Source organism: Monodelphis domestica, chromosome 2, assembly GCF_027887165.1.
Source record: "Monodelphis domestica isolate mMonDom1 chromosome 2, mMonDom1.pri, whole genome shotgun sequence".
NCBI classification, from domain to species: Eukaryota; Metazoa; Chordata; class Mammalia; order Didelphimorphia; family Didelphidae; genus Monodelphis; species Monodelphis domestica.
Window position 1 is genome coordinate 542,573,370 of NC_077228.1, and position 20,321 is coordinate 542,593,690.

Here is a 20,321-nt window from a genome sequence, read left to right on the forward strand (position 1 = left end):
TGGAGGTGCACAGCATTTTTTATCGTGGGTTCTTTGGGACTGGCTTAGATCATTTTATTGATCAGAGTAACGCGATCTTTCACACTGATCATCATTCCAGCATTGCCGTTTCCATGCTGTTACAATGATCTCCTGGTTCTGCTCACTTCACTTTGCATCTGTTCATATAGGTCTTTCCAGTTTTCCTGAAACCATCCTCCCTCATCATTTTTATTGCACAACAGATTCCGTCACAATCACATGCCACAGTTTGTTCAGCCACTCCCTGAATGGCGAGCATCCTGTTTCCAATTTTTTGACACCACAAAAAGGGCTGCTAGAAATAGTTTTGTACAAGTGGGTCCTTCTATTTCTTGGATCTCTTTGGGATATAGATAGGATGTGGGCTAGCGTCGTCGGGTCAGAGGTTATGCACAGCTTTATACTCCTTTGGGAATAGTTCCAAATTGTTCTCCAGAATGGTTGGACCAGTTCACTACTCACTGACAGTTCATCAGTGCACCTATCTATATCTCTTTATCCCTACATTCCCGTATCCCAACATTTTGCCATTTCTGCTAAGTGTGAGGTGGTATGTCACAGTTGCTTTAATTTACATTTCTCTAAACATTAGTGATTTAGGATATTTTTTCATATGACTATTGAAAGTTGTGATTTCTTCTTTTGAAAGCTGCCTGTTCAAACTTTAACCAATTATAAATGAGAAATGGCTCTTTAAAAAAATAAATTTAATTCAGTTCTCTATATTTGAGAAATGAGATCTTTATCAGAGAAACTTACTTTAAAATTTTTTATATTACCTCATTGTCTGTGGTGTCTATTAGCAAAATGTAGTTTCCCTGATTATTTCTTTTAATTAGGCCTATTTTTGCTTTTATTCTGTCTACCCTGCCCTTTTTACTTCAGCTGAAGCCATAGATTCTGCATCAGGCCTTCAGTTTAACTCTATGTGTGCCTTTCTGTTTCAAGTGTGTCTCTTGCACATAACCTACTGTTCCATTCTTGTTTTTAATTCACTCTACTATCCACTTCTTTTTTTATGAGTGAGCTCGCCCCATTCACAATCACACTTATGATTACTAGTGTAAGATTTAAATTAATGTTCAATACTTCAAGTATTATTTTTTATAAAGTTGATTATCTAACAAATTAGAACCACGTGACTAAGTTTTTTTTTTACTTGCTCAAAATTCCCCACTCCACCAAAGCCACAACAGGAAGGAAAGAGCTAGACATGGAACTCCATCCAATTAATATCCTGTCTATGTCAGCATGTAACAACAGGAAGTGAGTAGGGTGCTGGGGATTGTAGTTTTGGGGATAACAGATTCAAATTACACAATCCCCCTGGGATCCTTTGGGAGACTAGTCTCCCTAATAGATCATATTATAAATTACAATAATGTGGGGATAAAAAGGAAAGAGAACAAAACCAATGATTGCTAGGCACATTAACAAAAAGTCAATTAGGGGGCAGTCCCTTTTGGCATAAGAGTACATACAAAATATGAAGATTAAATTTAACTCTCCCCTGATTGTGAAAATTAAATTAACTCCCCTGCCCATTTTTAGTTTTAATCACCAGAAGTGTAAACATCCCATTTAGTCATTTAGTGGGAAGGTCTGTGGCTCATGTGTGCAATAGTGGGTGACAAATCAGAATCAGTTGAATGCCTGGACAGTCCTAAGCAAGGCTTTAGACTATGATTTATCTATGCAAGAAGTGGAAAAGGGCACAGGAAGTGACATAAAAGAAAGTGTCTTTAAATTACAACTTGCTGTGAGAGTCAGTTCTTCATTCTTTGGAGTTGAGACTGGAGAATACTCTGCTGACTGGACCTGAGACCCTGTTCCTGGTGAGACTGTTCTTAAATCTTAAATCTCTTCCTTTGGACTGACACATGATGAGTGAAAAGGCTAACTCCTTTCCTGGATTTTCTAAAAAAAACTAGCCTCAGGAGAGACCTACGTCTTGAGGGAGATGTCTCCAGGTCCTCAGCTTTGCTGAGGCCAGCTAAGGACTAACTCTCCCTTCCTGGGTTGAGCCAGGGCCCGGGAGTAAATTACTAAGTGCTTAAACTAGATATCTTACCCTATCCTCTCTCTGATTTTCTTACTTCACTCTTTCTATATTTTGTAAAAAAAAGTAAATAAATTAAATTCCTGGTGATCCTATTTTAAATAAAACCCAGTCCAACCTTTTGATCTAATTAACCCCCTTTCCCCCTTACATTTATTTGGTGACCATGAAGGGAGGGGGGGATGTGTAATTAAAAATCTGTTACCCTAAAAAAAGAACTACATTTCCCAGAAGCCCACTGACTTCCTGTCATTACTTACTTCCTGTAGCCAGAGGATATTAGCAAGTGGGCAGTCCTCTTGGGCCTCTTGGCATGATGACAGTGAGCTTGGTGGTGGTAACGTGGGCATTTTGAAATGAATGATCAGCCATAGGCACCTGGTCCTTATTTTTGTATCCCTTTATTCCTTTATTTCTACTGATCATTAATAAGTCTCCTAAAATAGAATATTATTGACATTAATTTTAATTTTTACATTTTTGACAACCATTAGTTGGAGAAGAGCTCAATTTTTTAAAAGCCTAGATAAAAATTTTTTAAGCCATGTTTCTCCTGCCAAGGCTTTTTGCCTCCCCCCACCTCCCCCTCCACAAACTCTGAGAGAACTCCAAACTCTTTTTGGAGCTGCTGCTTTACTTCTGCCATTCCCACCTTTTCCCTGGTTGCTCTCCCTACTGGCCCAGTGGTTTTAGTTTGGGACTCTTCCCAGAGAAGAGGTAAACTGCTTCTCTCACCCATCTGCCCTGAGCCAGTGTTGCTTGTTACTATCTCTGGCATTACTGTTGCTGATACTGCCTGCTCCTACTCCTGCTCCTGCACCCGGCCCCTGACCCCACAGCAATCCTCCTCCTGGTCTCTGGCCCTGCTCCTACTCCTGCTCCTGAATTGGCCTCTGCCCTCACCCCCACCCCCCTGACCCTAACCCAAACCATTGTTGCTGATACTGCTGGGCTGCTGATTGCTGCTGCCAAGAAGCTAGGAGTTCTTGGAGCCTCTCTCTGGGCAGTTGGTAAAAACCAGGGTGTATTTTCCTTAGAAAACAATTGACCTCCTTGTCCACGTGGCAGGGGAAACAAACTGCTCCCTAGCATTTGACCTCGGGGGAAGGAAGGAAGAAACCCTTCCAAACAGGCAGTAAATTACAAGCACGGCACACTCTTTGAAAGAGCAGTGCATTACCTATTTCAAACAGCTTCCAGCTTTTGGATGTTTTTTTTCATGAGTGCACTGAACCTTTTACTTATCTTGCCTGAGATCCAGGGGAGAAATTCATCTCCCTACAACAACCCTTTGTCATTTGGGCCTGCCCAGTCTCTAAGATTCATGCAGTTTGGGATTCCTCAAAGCCATGTTCTCCCTTGCTCTGGAAAACCCTGGAGGTGAACATTTTAACCTCTTCAGACTCCATTGTTTTCTGAAAGTCTCTGCATTTTGTTGTATTTGGCTGATTGTCTGCTTTAAGAACTAATTCTGTTCTTTTAAGTTCATACATTAATGGCTTCAATACCATTCTGTTACACTGAATCAATTTAATTTACTGTGTTTTAACTATTAGACATATTCGGTTACCTTTTCCCTATGGCTACAGAACAAGATATTGTAAAAGCCCATAATCAGCTTTTTTCCATTTTGCATTTGTTATTTGTCACAGAGATGATGGATGGACTCAGCCTGGCTAACGACCATTAGAGCATTTAATGAGCTAAATATCTCCAATTGGTCTTAAGGGCTTTTAGATTTTGTCTTTCAACAACTCTGACTGACCATTTTGCCTGCCTCTGACTTGTTTGTTGTTGTTGTTATAAAATAGTTTCTTTTGCAGTACTTTATCATAATGAATTGCATCTCTTTGGTAAAAATAAGCTTTATAAACATTTTAATGAACAGAGATTCGCTATAAATTGTTTTTAGGGTGAGCAAAAGCCTGGGAGCTGAGAATAGGTTCACTGAGGCATGGCCATCTCCTGGCAGAGTTATTCCACAGTCCAGGACGATCCTTCGGCTACATTAGGAGACAGGATTAAGGGAGAGCCGAACTCAAACTGCTTTTCTATATTCTCACTTTAAATAAATGATAATTAAAATGACTCAACAGCTGTAACTTGTTTCATATCACTGTGACGGCAACATACTATTTTCAATGAAGCCCTTTAGCTGAATAGAAAGATCCATTTATATTTAAAGGCAGTTTTGCTAATGGCACTGGCAGGTAGGAACAGAGAGCGCTCTCTACAAATAGTGACAGGTACCGTGCTTAAAGTAGTCTACTTTTCCCGGCAATAAATATTTGGCCACCTCATGGGTATACACCCAAGGAAGCTTTGCTTTAACCAGAGCTCTCCCTTTCCAGCCTGACGAAGAACTCTAGAGAAGTTGAAAACCAGAAAGCCTCAAACTCTCTGGTCTGCACAGAATGTAAAGGAGTTGCTGTAGGAGTCAAGCCAATAGTCTTCGGAGCTCTGGGAAGCCTCCGCATCTGTTGCTTAAATTGGCAGCAAGGATGTCCTGGCCCACCAAGCCGCACACATTCCTCCAAACGTTGCCTCCTGTCCTGAATTCCTACTGATTTAGGTGGCTGTTTGGTGTGAACCCTTTACGTGATGTCTTGACAAGTAGTCTCCCCCTCCCCCCCCGCAAAGGAAAACACAGAGGAAAGGATCGCCCTCCCCCTTCCAGGCACACTGCTCACACTATGTACCAAAACATCTAGGCAAGGCCATGCTGGACATGGGAGGGAGAAGAAAAGCTTCCTGTTACAGAGCTGGAAGGGGAAAAGATGATTCACTACGAGAACTGCCTCACCTACCCAGAAGGGCTTGTTCTGTCTTGGGGTGTGAAAAGGCAAATGAAAATAGAACGCTTTGGGTGAGACGTTGCCCACGCAGATGAGCGTGTCTGTGTGCAGTGTATGTATACACGTATGTATACATACATATATGTTAGAAGACATTGACTTCTATCTGGGATAAGAGAAATGAATGCTAAGTCCGCTGAGTTAAAAATAGTATTTCAGAGGGGAATATCGTATGTACGCATCAGGGCCAATTGCAATACCAACTGTGCCATCTGGTCACGCTGGCAAAGTTCCACCGTGACGGACTCCACGGAACATCGAGGCGGCTGTCAGCCTGGAGTTTTGTCACACATTGCCAGCCATGGGAGAGAGGCAGCGCCCAACCTCGCTAAGCAAAGAGCCCTGCTTTGAACGTGGCGGGATGAAGCAGCCAGTCGGGCTCCAGAGCTGCTCTTCACGAGCAGTAAATAAAACAGCCACCTCCACACTCCCACCAGCTCCACTGACGAGGCTCGACTCCTAGAACGGGGCATGAACGGAGAACATTTAGCGTCACGTGTCCCTGCTTAAGGTCTGAGTTTGTTCCTAACGCGCATCTTCTTTGAACGTTGTGCCCAAACAGGAGGGTTCTTCTACCCCTTTGGGCCGTTCTAGAGCTGGACGTTCCTGACAGTATCAGGGCAGCATCGTCCTGACAGGGCAGGAAGGGCAGGAAGTGGGGAACAAACGACAAAGACGAGCGACAGGGACGGAATTTTGTAGGATTTCCTTCGAACGCCCCACGAGGGGGAAAAAGGTTCCGTTTCGTGAATTCCAGGTTTGCCCCAATCCCTGCACTTTTCTGGAGAACCCTAAACTCAAGCCTGGACAACATTTCTTGTGTGGGTAGAACTATTCAGAGAAACTCGCCCACGCCAGCCCACGGATTGCTAGAGGCAGTTACCATCTATTGGCTGAAGACTAATGGCACGTCTGGGGATGGCATGGCTCTTTCCAAAGGGCTTTAATTGTTCTCTTTCTAAAATGGCTGCTTCTAGTTGTGGCCACACTCACTTTGCCCTGATTCAGACGGATTTCCCAAAGGAGCTGCTCTTACTCCACCGTCCACCCTCGGGTCTCTTATTCCAGCATTCTCCATGGCCCTAGAGGGCACGCGTGGCTCCTTTCTTTGTAGCTCTAGAGCCTGGCACAGGGGCTGTACGGAGTGGCCATTTAATTGCTGCATTGACCCAGCTTCTAGACCGGACACCATTCAAGTTATGGTGATTTTCAGCTGTAACTATAATAGTTTCCGTGGAGACAAGAAAATGGAAGGTGGTGAGTCTCTCATGGCAAAAGTCTGCCCAAATGAAGATTGTGTGCTTTTATGTCATTAGCTATCTGCTATACAAAGAGAATTTAATGGCTAACAGAGAAGTGACCAATAAATACTGGCTTAAAGCACTTGGGAAGAGAGCAAAAGAGCCCCAATAAAGCTGAGGCAACAATGGCTACTTCCCAAGATGGTTATAACAGGCATGGAGTGACCTTAAAAGTCACATCAAGGCTCCCATTTCCCCATTTTCTTCTTGCATCAACAGAGCTTTCAGCAGTCATTCTAGTCTAGCTCCCTCAACTCTTCCCCCACTTGCTTTGTGACTCAATCAGAAACCCTAAAAAGACACCCCCAACACACACCTCCCCCCAAGTCCAACGTGGCTCTGATCTCCCCTGTGAAGACGAATGAGAAGAGCACTGCCGCACTCAAAGTATCCACACCACCAGGCAGGGCTGTTTCCTTTGCCTTTGGATCTTTGCAGTACTTATTAGGGAGCCCAGACACGTGCGGATCCAGGCAGCCTCTTCAAGCGCTTCATCAATTTCCTGACACGAGTCTCTTTTGGGCTTCTTGACGGGCCGGACTTTGTTAGAGGGGTTTGCACAAGGTTGGCTCCAAGAAAGTCGTTTCTAGCCTGGATGTCTGCATCTGCTACACTGTGAAACCCTTCAGTCCCATCACTTCCTGCAAGGCAACTCTTTGGGACAAACTCATACACCTCATCAACAGAAGAAAAGGAAGATGCACTGAATCGCGCTGCTGCTTGCGCTGTAATTGTGGTCCTCCTTTGACTCCATATTGTTGACTGCACAATCATCCTCTTGTCAATCCATGGCACTGGGATGGTTAAATGCACGAACAAAACTCCTTTTCCTTTGCAAAGCTGTTTGGAGTGGCAGTGGCTTCTCACATTCTAAACTTCCTTGTTCAGTCGATGTATTTAAAAGCATCATTGCAGTGGCTGCATCAATATCAGATTCTTTCAGAGTTCGAACTCCACTCTGCCGAATTAGTACAGAGGTTATAGAATGAGGTGGTGACGATCCATTTTGTGGCAATGCAGGAGGGCTGTAAAATGAAGTGCTGAGGGAAAAGGCTGCTTCTTCAGTGCTTGTAGAAGGATGGGTTTATATTCTGGATCAACGCACCATAAGGAACCTTTTCCATTCACCTTGCCACGACTGCTCTCCACTTTCTGAAAACATTTATTCAATGAAAGGTTGTGTCTGATGGAATTCTCCCAACCTGTTGGTGCCATAACAAAACATGGAAAGCGTTCCCAAATCCCGCTGTAGATCTCTTTGACTGGCAGGCATTTATTTGGAGAATGTTCAATAGTCATAGAAATGCGAAGACTAAGGAGTAAGGGGCTTTGGAATTCCCTGACCTTTTTCTGTGTTCTGGTAAGATGGTACAAAAGATGGCACATCATCGCCCTCAATGTCATACATTGGACTAACAATAGGAAGACCTTCACTTCCAAGGCTGACGTTTGTTAGAAGATTAGTACTTTCATGAAGCCAGTTCAAGTTTGGAAGCTCATCATTTGCTGATTCGCCATCCACTAAAGTAGCTTTTGGCCTGGCAGCATCAACTGCTTCAAGCAAACTTCCCATTCTGTAAATCTGGCTTAATCCTGCAAGAGTTTCGGCTCTCTTATCTGGAGTCATTCCAGTTATGGGACCCATCTAATCCCATGGCTCATCTGGCGTGTAACTCTGAAGGGTGGGTGGGTGGATGTGGGGGGGCAAGGAAGGAAGAGGGCTGGAGGGAGGGGGACGCACAATATGGCAGAGACCCACAGCTGCTCCCTTTAGCCGCTGGCAGGAAAGAGACAGTGGTGCTCAAGTAGCTGCAGTGGCAGCGGCGGCCCCTCTGAGTTATTTGTAACAAGGGGTAAAGAGTCTATTTTAGTAGCTGAAGTGAAGCACTGTTATAATCCCCACCTCTGCATTTGTAGAAATGTAAATGAATAGGACACAACAGTTTCATACCAAAGGAACTGGGAAGTTGATCCCAGGGCACGGAACCCCTGGATGGTTTCCAAAAGGGAGTATCTCTCTTTTGTAACTCTTCAGCTCACTCTACCCTTCCACCAGAATGATCTAGATTCTTGGTGACATTTTTAGACCCAACATCAACAGTACAGAGATTTGGCTTTTTCTAGACTCCTCTGCCACACTTTTGTAATGATGGCAGTAATAGATTTTTAAAAAATATCTCAGCCAAGGTTGAAACATTGCTACACCTGAAAAACTTGTGACAAGTATCCACTAGCTTCTAAGGTTTTTTAAAAAATGTCATACATCAGACTCATGTGAATCCTAATGATAGTGGGTTTGTTTACTATTGTCACTAAGTGGGCTATTATAACTTTGGGGATTTTGATGCTTTTTGGATGTGCATTACCTATTGTATTACTGTTCTTTATTTAAAAAACCCCTGTTACTTTGTAAACAGTGGATCATGGCCGAGTTTTAAAAGGACATGGGTCTCATTTTTGGGGTGAGGAAACCTTTGTACTCTACCTTTCTTAGCTGACACAGTGTGTCAATCATTGTAAGCTATATATTTTTGATTTTTAAAACTCTTTTATTGTTTTTGCTTGCATGTGCAATATACTATTTTAATTTTATTTTTCCTCTCCTTTTCTGTATTTGAAGCATATGCCACCAGTATTGAGAAGATTTTCTTTAATTTTTTTTATTCTGTAGTAATACAAGTTAAAAATATATATTTGCTATAATATTAATACATACCCAAAAGCTTTAGACTATGGAAGCCTGCCATTTATTGATAAATGTTATGGGACTGTGATTAATGATTGTGTCTAAGAAGGGAACAAAAGAGCCATTGCACAGTTCCAAAGAAGCAAAAAGCTACTTGCATAGTGCCAATCAAGCACAAGATCATAGAGACCAAACCAATCCTATGTGGATTGATGACATTCTGAGCAAAGAGCGCAAGGACTTGTTCATGTGTGGGACTCGAGGTTGTAGATGTTTTACATGTGTTAAATGCAGGACTTCCTTGAACCACATACTCTATATCAAATACATGACATCAATTATTCTGGCTCTATCCTGGCTCCCATTTGCTCCTATAACCTCTTCTGTCTTTCATAGTGTGGCGAACTTTCTGTGGTCCTGGCTACTGATTGGATAAATGCATAATTTCTTAAATCATTTTAATTGGGCCTATTTCAAGGACCTGTTATAAGTTTATTTTTCCTTTTCTTAAAATTTTTACACATAAGACTTTGATAGTCTTTATTTCATTCAGAAGTGATCTTTACTCTTTCATTTGGATTTTTTTTTATGTTTTTGATTTCTATTGCCAATTGATTCATATACCTCATAACTCAGCCATGCATCCCTAAGTTTTTCATCCCTGGGTTTTTCAACACCCTCTTCAGGGAGGAATGTATTATTATTATAAAATGCAAAGTTTAAATTCTTTTTGAGAGTAATTTTAGGTTAAGAAACATACTATCTCTCTGAATCCAGAAAGTGACCTGTTTGGAGAAGGCACCATGAAGATACCTCCACAGACCACACACTGCACCAGACAATCCAGATTGAACTTTGGGATGTGGTGATCTAAACTGTGTGGTGTTGAATGCATTTGTTTTTGTATGTATACTCTTATGTCAAAGGGAATTGCCCCAAAAGGTTTTTGTCAATGCACCTAGCAACCATAGGTTTGTTCTTTTCCCTTTTATCCCCCAAATTATTGTAATTTAAAAGTTGGTTATGTTTATAAGATCCATTGGGGAGACCAGTCTTTCCCCAGATCTTGGGGGGGGAGGGAGATGTGTAATTAAAAATCTGTTACCCTAAAAAGAACTACATTTCCCAGGAGCCCACTGACTTCCTGTTGTCACATACTTCCTGTAGACAGAGGATGTTAGTGAGTGGGTGGTCCCCTTGGGCCTCTTTGGCATGATGACAGCAAGCTTGGTGGTGATAAGGTAAGTGTTTTGAAATGGCTGATGAGCCATGGGCATGTGGTTTTTATTTTTGTAACCCTTTATTCATTTATTTCTAATGATCATTAACAAATCTCCTAAAATATTATATTTTATTATTGACATTAATTTTAATTTTTACAAAAATAAATGTGTTACAACACCCCACAGTTCAATTTCACTACAACCCGAAGTTCATTCTGGATCTTTCAGTGCAGTGTGAGGTTTCTGCAGGCATCTTAATGGCACCTTCTCCAAGCTGTTCACTTCCTGGATTCTGGGAGGTAGCAAGTTTCTTAACTTTTATAAAACTAGAATTTTATGACAATTATACTATCCCCCCTGAGGACGGTGTTGACAAACACATGGATCAACTCAGGATACATCAATTTTCACTAAGAAAACAGCTTTATAAAAACAGTAGTATAGTAGCTAATTCAAGAAAACCTTCTGGGTCACCAAGAATCTAGACCATTATGGTGGAGGTAGATTAAGTTGAAGAGTTAAAAATCATCCAGAAGCTACTTAGGCTTCATGGGAAATGCTCTCTCTTGGGAGCCATCCAGGGTACCACACCCTCTAGGAAAACCTTCCCAGATCCTCTGGAATGAGACTATAACAGCCTTAAAAGGCATGTCTTTATATGTCTCATCCATTACATTTTTATAAATGCAGAGATGGGGAATAGTGCTATAGTACTTTACTTCACCAACTAAATGTGCCCTTACCTCTTGTTATAAACAACTCAAAGGTACTTTTATAATAGTATCTTCTCCAATCCAGTCACAAGGGGAGGTATAAATAAAGACAATGTAACAGCACATTTAGCTAATTATTAAAACACAGTAGCTTAAAATAATTCAGGATAACAGAACTTAACAAATAAAATGAAATCTTAAATCAAGCAATCAGCAAATACAATATATATGACAGGATACAGGTACTGAATTCAAGAGTTCTTTTTTTTTTTTAATTCCAATACAGAGATTTTTCTTTTTTTTCTCTTTACTTTTTTTAAATTTTTATTTGGTCATTTCCAAACATTATTCATTGGCAACAAAGATCATTTTCTTTTCCTCCCCCCCACCCCCGTAGCCGACGCGTGATTCCAATGGGTATCACATGTGTTCTTGATTCAAACCCATTTCCATGTTGTTGGTATTTGCATTAGAGTGTTCATTTAGAGTCTCTCCTCAGTCGTATCCCCTTCCCCCCTGTAGTCAAGCAGTTGCTTTTCCTCTGTGTTTTTACTCCCATAGTTTATCCTCTGCTTGTGGATAGTGTTTTTTAGATCCCTGCAGATTGTTCAGGGACACTGCATTGCCACCAATGAAGAAGTCCATTACCTTCGATTGTACCACAGTGTATCAGTCTCTGGGTACAATGTTTTCCTGGTTCTGCTCCTCTCACTCTATATCACTTCCTGGAGGTTGTTCCAGTCTCCATGGAATTCCTCCAGTTCATTATTTCTTTGAGCACAATAGTATTCCATCACCAACATGTACCACAATGTGTTCAGCCATTCTCCAATTGAAGGGCATCTCCTCATTTTCCAGTCTTTTGCCACCACAAAGAGCGCAGCTATGAATATTTTTGTACAAGTCTTTTTCCTTATTATCTCTTCGGGGTGCAAATCCAGCAGTGCTATGGCTGGATCAAAGGGCAGACAGTCTTTTATCACCCTTTGGGCATAGTTCCAAATTGCCCTCCAGAATGGCTGGATCAATTCACAACTCCACCAGCAATGAATTAATGTCCGACTTTGCCACATCCCCTCCAGCATTCATTACTTTCCTTTACTGTCATGTTAGCCAATCTGCTAGGTGTGAGGTGATACCTCAGAGTTGTTTTGATTTGCATCTCTCTGATTATAAGAGATCTAGAACACTCTTTCATGTGCTTATTAATAGTTTTGATTTCTTTGGCTGAGAACTGCCTGTTCATGTCCCTTGCCCACTTTTCAATTGGAGAATGGCTTGATTTTTTTGTACAATTGATTTAGCTCTTTGTAAATTTGAGTAATTAAGCCATTGTCAGAGGTTTTGATGAAGATTTTTCCCAATTTGTTGTTTCCCTTCTGATTTTAGTTATATTGGTTTTGTTTGTACAAAAGCTTTTTAATTTGATGTATTCCAGATTATTTATTTTGCATTTTGTGACTCTTTCTAAGTCTTGCTTGGTTTTAAAGTCTTTCCCTTCCCAAAGGTCTGACATGTATACTATTCTGTGTTTGCCTAATTTACTTATAGTTTCCTTCTTTATGTTCAAGTCATTCACCCATTTTGAATTTATCTTGGTGTAGGGTGTGAGGTGTTGATCTAAACCTAATCTTTCCCACACTGTCCTCCAATTTTCCCAGCAGTTTTTATGAAATAGTGGATTTTGTTCCCCAAAACTGGGATCTTTGGGTTTATCATATACTGTCTTGCTGAGGTCATTTACCCCAAGTCTATTCCACTGATCCTCTTTTCTGTCTCTTAGCAAGTACTAAATTGTTTTCATGACCACTGCTTTATAGTATAGTTTGAGATCTGGGACTGCAAGTCCTCCTTCCTTTGCATTTTTTTTTCATGATTTCCCTGAATATCCTTGATCTTTTGTTCTTCCAAATGAACTTAGTTATGTTTTTTTCTAATTCAGTAAAGAAGTTTTTTGATAGTTCAATGGATATGGCACTAAATAAGTAAATTAATTTGGGTAGGATTGTCATTTTTATTATGTTAGCTCGTCCCACCCATGAGCAATTAATGTTTTTCCAATTGTTTAGATCTAGTTTTAGCTGTGTGGAAAGTGTTTTGTAGTTGTGTTCGTATAGTTCCTGTGTTTGTCTCGGCAGATAGATTCCTAAGTATTTTATATTGTCTAGGGTGGTTTTAAATGGTATTTTGCTCTCTAATTCTTGATGCTGAAATGGGTTAGAGATATATAGAAATGCTGATGACTTAAGCGGGTTTATTTTGTAACATGCAACTTTGCTAAAGTTGTTGATTATTTCGAGTAACTTTTTAGTTGATTCTCTAGGATTCCTTAAGTAAACCATCATATCATCCACAAAGAGTGACTGCTTGGTCTCCTCATTGCCAATTTTAATACCTTCAATTATTTCTTTTTCTTCTCTAATTGCTACTGCTAGTGTTTCTAGTACAATGTCAAATAGTAGAGGTGATAATGGGCATCCTTGTTTCACTCCTGATCTTATTGGAAAGGCTTCTAGTTTATCCCCATTGCAGATGATGTTTGCTGATGGTTTTAGATATATACTGTTTATTATTTTTAGGAAAGGCCCTTCTATTCCTATACTTTCTAGTGTTTTCAATAGGAATGGGTGTTGTATTTTATCAAAGGCTTTTTCTCCATCTATCGAGACAATCATGTGATTTTTGTCAGTTTGCTTGTTAATATGGTCAATTATTTGGATGGTTTTCCTAATATTAAACCATCCTTGCATTCCTGGTATGAATCCTGCCTGGTTATAGTGGATGACCCTTGTGATGACTTGCTGGAGTCTTTTTGCTAGTATCCTATTTAAGATTTTTGTGTCTATATTCATTAGGGAGATTGGTCTATAGTTTTCTTTCTCTGTTTTTGACCTGCCTGGTTTTGGAATCAGTACCATGTTTGTGTCATAGAATGAATTTGGTAGAACTCCTTCTTGGCCTATTCTGTCAAATAGTTTGTTTAATATTGGGATTAGTTGTTCTTTGAATGTTTGATAGAATTCATTTGTGAATCCATCTGGACCTGGGGATTTTTTCTTAGAGAGTTCTTTGATGGCTTGTTCAATTTCTTTTTCTGAAATGGGGTTGTTAAGGTAATTTATTTCTTCCTCTTTTAGTCTAGGCAATTTATATTTTTTTAGTATTCATCCATATCACCTAGATTGCCATATTTGTTGCCATATAATTGGGCATAGTAGTTTTTAATGATTGCCTTAATTTCCTCTTCGTTAGAGGTGAGGTCTCCTTTTTCATCTTGGATACTGTCAATTTGGTTTATTTCTTTCCTTTTTTAAATTAGACTGACTAGTACTTTGTCTATTTTATTTGTTTTTTCAAAGTACCAGCGTCTAGTCTTATTTATTAAATCAATAGTTCTTTGACTTTCAATTTTATTAATTTCTCCTTTGAGTTTTAGGATCTCTAATTTAGTCTTCACCTGAGGATTTTTAATTTGTTCACTTTCTAATTTTTTAATTTGCATTCCCAATTCATTGACCTCTGCCCTTCTTAATTTGTTAATATATGAACTGAAGGATATAAATTTCCCCCTGAGTACTGCTTTGGCTGTATCCCATAGGTTTTGAAAGGATGTCTCATCATTGTCATTTTCTTCAATGAAGTTATTAATTGTTTCTATTATTTGTTCTTTAACTAACTGGTTTTGGAGAATTGTATTGTTTAATTTCTAATTAATTTTCGATTTACCTCTCCATGTTCCCTTACTAATTATTATTTTCATTGCATTGTGATCTGAGAAAGTTGCATTTATTATTTCTGCTCTTTTGCACTTGTTTGCAATGTTTTTATGCCCTAATACATGGTCAGTTTTTGTGAATGAACCATGTGCTGCAGAAAAGAAGGTATATTCCTTTTTGTCCCTATTTATTTTTCTCCACATGTCTACTAACTCTAATTTTTCTAAGATTTCATTCACTTCTCTTACCTCTTTCTTATTTATTTTTTGGTTTGATATATCTAGATCAGATAGAGGAAGGTTCAGGTCTCCCATTAGTATAGTTTTTCTATCTATTTCATCCTTGAGTTCCTCTAGTTTCTCCTTTAGAAGTTTGGATGCTATGCCATTTGGTGCATACATGTTGAGTACAGATATTTCCTCACTGTATATACTGCCTTTTATCAGGATGTAATTACCTTCCCTATCTCTTTTAACTAGATTTATTTTTACTTTGGCTTTGTTGGATATCATGATTGCGACTCCTGCCTTCTTTTTGTCAGTTGATGCCCAATATATTTGGCTCCACTCTCTTACTTTCACCCTATGTGTATCTACCTTTCTCATATGTGTTTCTTGTAGACAGAATATGGTAGGGTTTTGGACTCTAATCCACTCTGCTATTTGCTTGCGTTTTATGGGTGAGTTCATTCCATTCACATTCAGAGTTATGATTACTAGCTGTATATTTCCCAGCATTTTGATTTCTGCTCCTTTACCTGCCTTTTCTTCTTTCACTATTTCCTTCTACACCAATGTTTGCTTTTGAACAGTCCCCCTTGTTCCCACCCTTATTTTACTTCCCTTTCTACCCCCTCCCTATTTTTCCCCCCCTTATTTTCCCTGTAGTATTTCTAAAATTAACCTCCCACTCCCTCCCTCTCTTGTACTGCTTCCCTCCCGACCAGATGACTTATCTTAGTTTTTAAGTTCTTTTCCCAATTGTCTTCAGCCTCTCTTAATTGTGTTTTGAATTGCATTTTGAGTTCTTCCAAAGCCTGTATCCAATTCACTGGGATTTCTGATTTTTCCTTTGCTGGGTCCTCCCCCTCTGTTTCATTTGCTCTTTGCTCATTACCTATTCAGAAACTGTCTATTGTAATTTCTTTCTTCTTTTTCTGTTGTTTGCTCGAGTTTACCCCTTCTTTGCTCCCCGTATTTGGCTGTGCTCTTGCTCCTCTCATTTTGTTTTGGTTTTGGGGCTGTCAGTCTCCCCTCTTGGAGCTTTGTCAGATCTCTTGGTACAGTCTCTAGGGGAGGAATGTTATCTTCCCTGTCCTCTGGAGGTTTTTGATTGGATTGAGTTCAATTGGGTTGGGCTGTATGTGGTATGAAGCTCTGAGGCTCTGAAGACTCCTGGAAGGATGGGCCACCCAGACTCTGTGCAGTTTCTCCAGCTGCTTCTCTGCTGTCCGCAAGTGCCTTTGCCTGCCTCCCTAAACTCTGAGGAGTTCTGATGGGATTATGTTTAACTGGATTTGTCTGGATGTGCCCCGAGGCAATGGTGAGACTGGAGCCCGATGGAGGGACCCAGCCACAGCCTGTTTCTCCCTGGCTTCCTCCCCGCTGTCCAAGCTGGATGCTCCGAGCCTGGCACCCCGCTGCTCACAAGGTAGACCCTGCGAACCAGCACCTTTGCCCGCTCAGCGGTTCCCGCTGCTGCTGGGGGCTCAGCCCTCTGGGTTGTGGGGGAGGGGTCCTGGGACCTACCCTCTGCCTTCCCCTTAGCCCTGAGTATTTTTGGATTCCGGCTTTGGGGGGGCATACCTTTTGATTTGAGTCCAGAAGGAGGGTTCCCTGCTTCTGTCCTGTTGTTCAGATTGAATTTCGGTGCCCTAGGAGCATTCAGTCTGTATCGGTTAAGGAAGGGTCTTCCATGAGGTCTGCACTTTTGCTGCTTGCTAAGCTGCCATCTTGACTCTTCCCCCCCCCCCAATACAGAGATTTTTCATAAAACAATGGAGTCTGAAAAGGCTTAAAATCCACCTCCAGATTCTCTAAGGTTCCTTCCCCTCCCCAGGATTATTATCCATTTAGGTTCCTTTTGGTCGCACCTCTGGGATCTGCATTGAACATACTGTGGAGGAATCGCATATTGAATGTATTGTAGAGACTGGGCAGATCAGAATGGCAAGAGGGTGTAGGGAGATGCATCTCTCCTCAGAATCACAAGGACCACTACACCCAGGAACAGTAGGAAGAAAAGACATCCTAAAACTGGGAGATGTTTGAGATAGGTAATGTACTGCTCTTTCATAGAATGAGCCATGCTTTTAATTCTACTTCCTTTTTGAAAGAGTAACCTTCCTTCCCCTTCCCTGGGGGGGGGGGGAATTCCAGGGAGTAGCTTGTTTCCCCTGCCACATGGACAGGGAGTTAAGAGGGTAGAAGCTCTCTTCAGGTAAAGGCCCTTTAGGAGACTAATTATTGCCTAAGGGAAACATACTTGGGCTTCCAAGGCAAGCAGTGAGCTATTGGCAATGTAACAGAAAGAGAGATTTATACTTTCCAAAACTCTGGAGAGCAGCTCCAATCAGCAGCAGCAATAGAAACAGCAGCAGCAGCAGCAGGAGGAGGAGAAGAAGGACAGGCAGAAGCAATGGCTCTGCAAGGACCACCCAGGCAGGGAGGCAGGAGAGGTATGGGGCAGGTGGTTGGAATCACTCAGGGATTTAGCAACAGGAGGCAAGGTCGGCAGCAATAGGCGGCAGCTCTGAAGAGAGTTCCCTGGAGGGGATGGGAGCAGCAAAAAAACCATGGCAGGAGAAACATGGTTTCTTTTCAAACTAATCTACTTAGAGAGAATTAAGGGTTCTGAATCACACTTCTGGTCACCATAAATGTAAGATTTAAATTAATGTCCAATACTTTAAGTATTATTTTTTACAAAGTTTATTATCTAACAAATTAGAACCACATGATTAAGTTTTTTCTACCTGCTCAAAATTCCTCACTCCACCAAAGCCTCAACAGGAAGGAAAGAGTTAGACACAGAACACCTCCCTATTTATACCCTGTCTATGTCAGCACATAATGACAGGAAGTGAGTAGGGTTCTCGAAATCATAGTTTTGCTGGGGATCATAGTTTTTTAGGGTAACAGATTCAAATTAAACACTAGGTATTTCCCTCCATCCTATTTTCTTATCTTTATCCTTTTTTCTCTCTTTTTCTTTTGTCTCTTCTTGAAAGACCATTTTGCAGAGACACTTAGGTGGCTCAGTAGATAGAATGCCAGGTAAGGAATTTGAAGGACCTGGGTTCAACTCTGAACTTAAACACTTCCTAGCTATAGGACCCCAAGTTAGTCACTTTACCCTGATTCCCTAAATCTTACTACTTTTCTGTCTTGTAATCAATACTTAGATTTTAGAGATGCTTAGAAGACAAACATTTTGTTTCTAACTATTTTCTACCTTAATCTGCTCTCTCTTTTATCATCCTCTTCCCCATTTCTTTTATCCCTTCCCCTCTATTTCTCTATGAGGTAAGTTAAATTTCTATACACAATTATGTGTGTGTATATATATGTATATACATATACATACATATTCTTCCTTCTTTGAACCAATTCTGATGACAATAAGACTCAAGCATTACCTGCCACCCCCAACTCCTAATTTTAGGAGGGAACACCAGTATGAAGGCTTTTCCTTGCATTCCTCTTTTATGTGAGAAAAATTCCCCATTCTACCTTTCTCTTCCCTCTTCTTCAAATGCCTTCCTCATTCTCTCCTTCATTTTTAAGAAATTATTCCAACATAATTGATTCACATCCTTGACCAAGCCTGTCTATGTAAACTCCTCTTTTCATAATTTTCTTGCTTTACTCTCATTTCTTTCTCCAATTTTTCTTTAACTCTTATGGGAATTCTTCTTGGGTTTGGGTCCACTTAGCATTTTTCTTTGAGACTTTGGATGTAGCTGTTTTCATATCACCACACACTATCCTTTTCTGAATTTATGTTCTGGTCTTCTCTTCCACTGTAGTAGGTTTTTATAGTCAAATTCTTTTTCTTTGTTGTCGTTTGCTCATTTTCCAACCTACTTCTTAACTTTGAACTTTATGTTAAAGTTTAACTTTCTATTAAAGCTCTTGTAGGGATGGGAATGTCCTAGCTGAAGCTTCAGGCTTTTTGTGCTGCTATTTCCAGAGCTAGTTCTGGGGTCTGTAAGTTTTCAGTGCTTCTAGAATGGTGTGATCTGGGGACAGGTGTGGTCACAGCTATCCTCTGTGCTCTGGCCTTTACCCAAGAAGGGCCCTGGCTCCCCTGTACCCCTAAATTCTAGTTCTCCTCTTGGTCCTGAAATTCTGACTGGGCCCCTGTTCCTCTGGTTAGTTTTATGGTTGGATAGAATATTTAATTGGTTGCCAGGAATTTAATTTCTAAATCCCAAAAATAAATTACTAAAGTCAAATGGAATTTATGGTAGTTTATTTTACAATAGAGGGAAGATATTAGGGAAGAACATAAGAGAAGAAAAGGAGAGAGACAGAGAGAGAGAGACAGAAATAGAGAGAGCTTCCTCTGAGACAGGTAGAGATTCTAAGACCCCAGCCAGGGGAAAGGAGTCTCAAGATGATGGGCCTTTTCCCAGAGGCTGATGCCTCCAGAAGACGAAGGAAGGAAGTCAGCCTTTACACTCACCACGTGTCAGTTCAATTAGCAGATTATCAGCCTCAACTCCAGCAGACTCAACTCCCAGTGTGTCTCTTTCGAACTCCAAGTGTCCCTCTTCACTCCAAGTCTCTCTTTACTCCAAGTGACTCTCTTCACTCTGTGTCTCTCTTCACTCCAAGTGTGTCTGTGTGTGTCTCTGTTTCCACTTTTAAAGACCTTTTTCTCTTGTGTTACTTCCCCTAAATTTTTACGTCTACCAACCACAACTGACGCTCCACTCCAGGACTGCCCACTCTTTCACACGTGGGTCACAGACCTCCCACTCAGTGTATGAAGTGGGTGTTCACACCTTTTTGTGGTTAAAGTCCCCGGCCCCCTTTAGGGGGTTGAGGTATCTTTTCAGCTGAGAGGGGCTAAAGATATGACAGATGATAGATTTGTGGAAGAACAGGATATTCTCTTATGACTCTTGGTGAAATCCTCAGCCCGGGAGTAGGTCTTGCCAGGTCAAGGACTCAGTTCAAAAGGCCCTGAATTTCCTATAGATTTTTCTCAGGTCAGTTTCCTTTCCCAGAATCCCTCAGCCCTAATGCCAGGATTCCAAAAATCCTCTCATGTACCCATCATTTCAAGAGTAAATGTCAAGGGTAGCATTTGAACCCAAGACTCTTTCCACAATGCCTTGGCTGCTCTGAGCTCCATCACCCATTATTGTTCCTGTGGGCTCTGGAAGACATGGAAGTTGGACTTCCTACCTTCCAAGGTCCTTTCCATCTCTGAATCTTTGACCCTCAGAGCACTTCTACCAATTAAGCAATGGAGAAGCACCTACTGCATACCACACACCATGCTAGGACTCAGGGCTACAAAACCAACCAAAAATGAAAGTTCCTGCCCTCCTCTTGGGGGAATTAACACCCGGAACATGGGGAAACTGAACATGAATTTGGAGAGGGGCTGCTTTGGGGGTAAAGGTTGGAAAATGAGGTTCTGAGAACTCCAAGGGAAAAGGACCAGAGTGGGAAGGTGGAGTAATTCATCCACTTGAGAACTTCAAAAACACAGGGAGGAGGAGGGGAAGAAGGCAG

The 20,321-nt window shown here is 41.0% G+C and overlaps 1 pseudogene; it reads right to left on the reverse strand.

The window, feature by feature from the left end:
- Positions 1-5,220: 5,220 nt before the first annotated feature.
- LOC100617916 (forkhead box protein N2-like) lies at positions 5,221-7,881 on the reverse strand (annotated as a pseudogene).
- Positions 7,882-20,321: the final 12,440 nt, after the last annotated feature.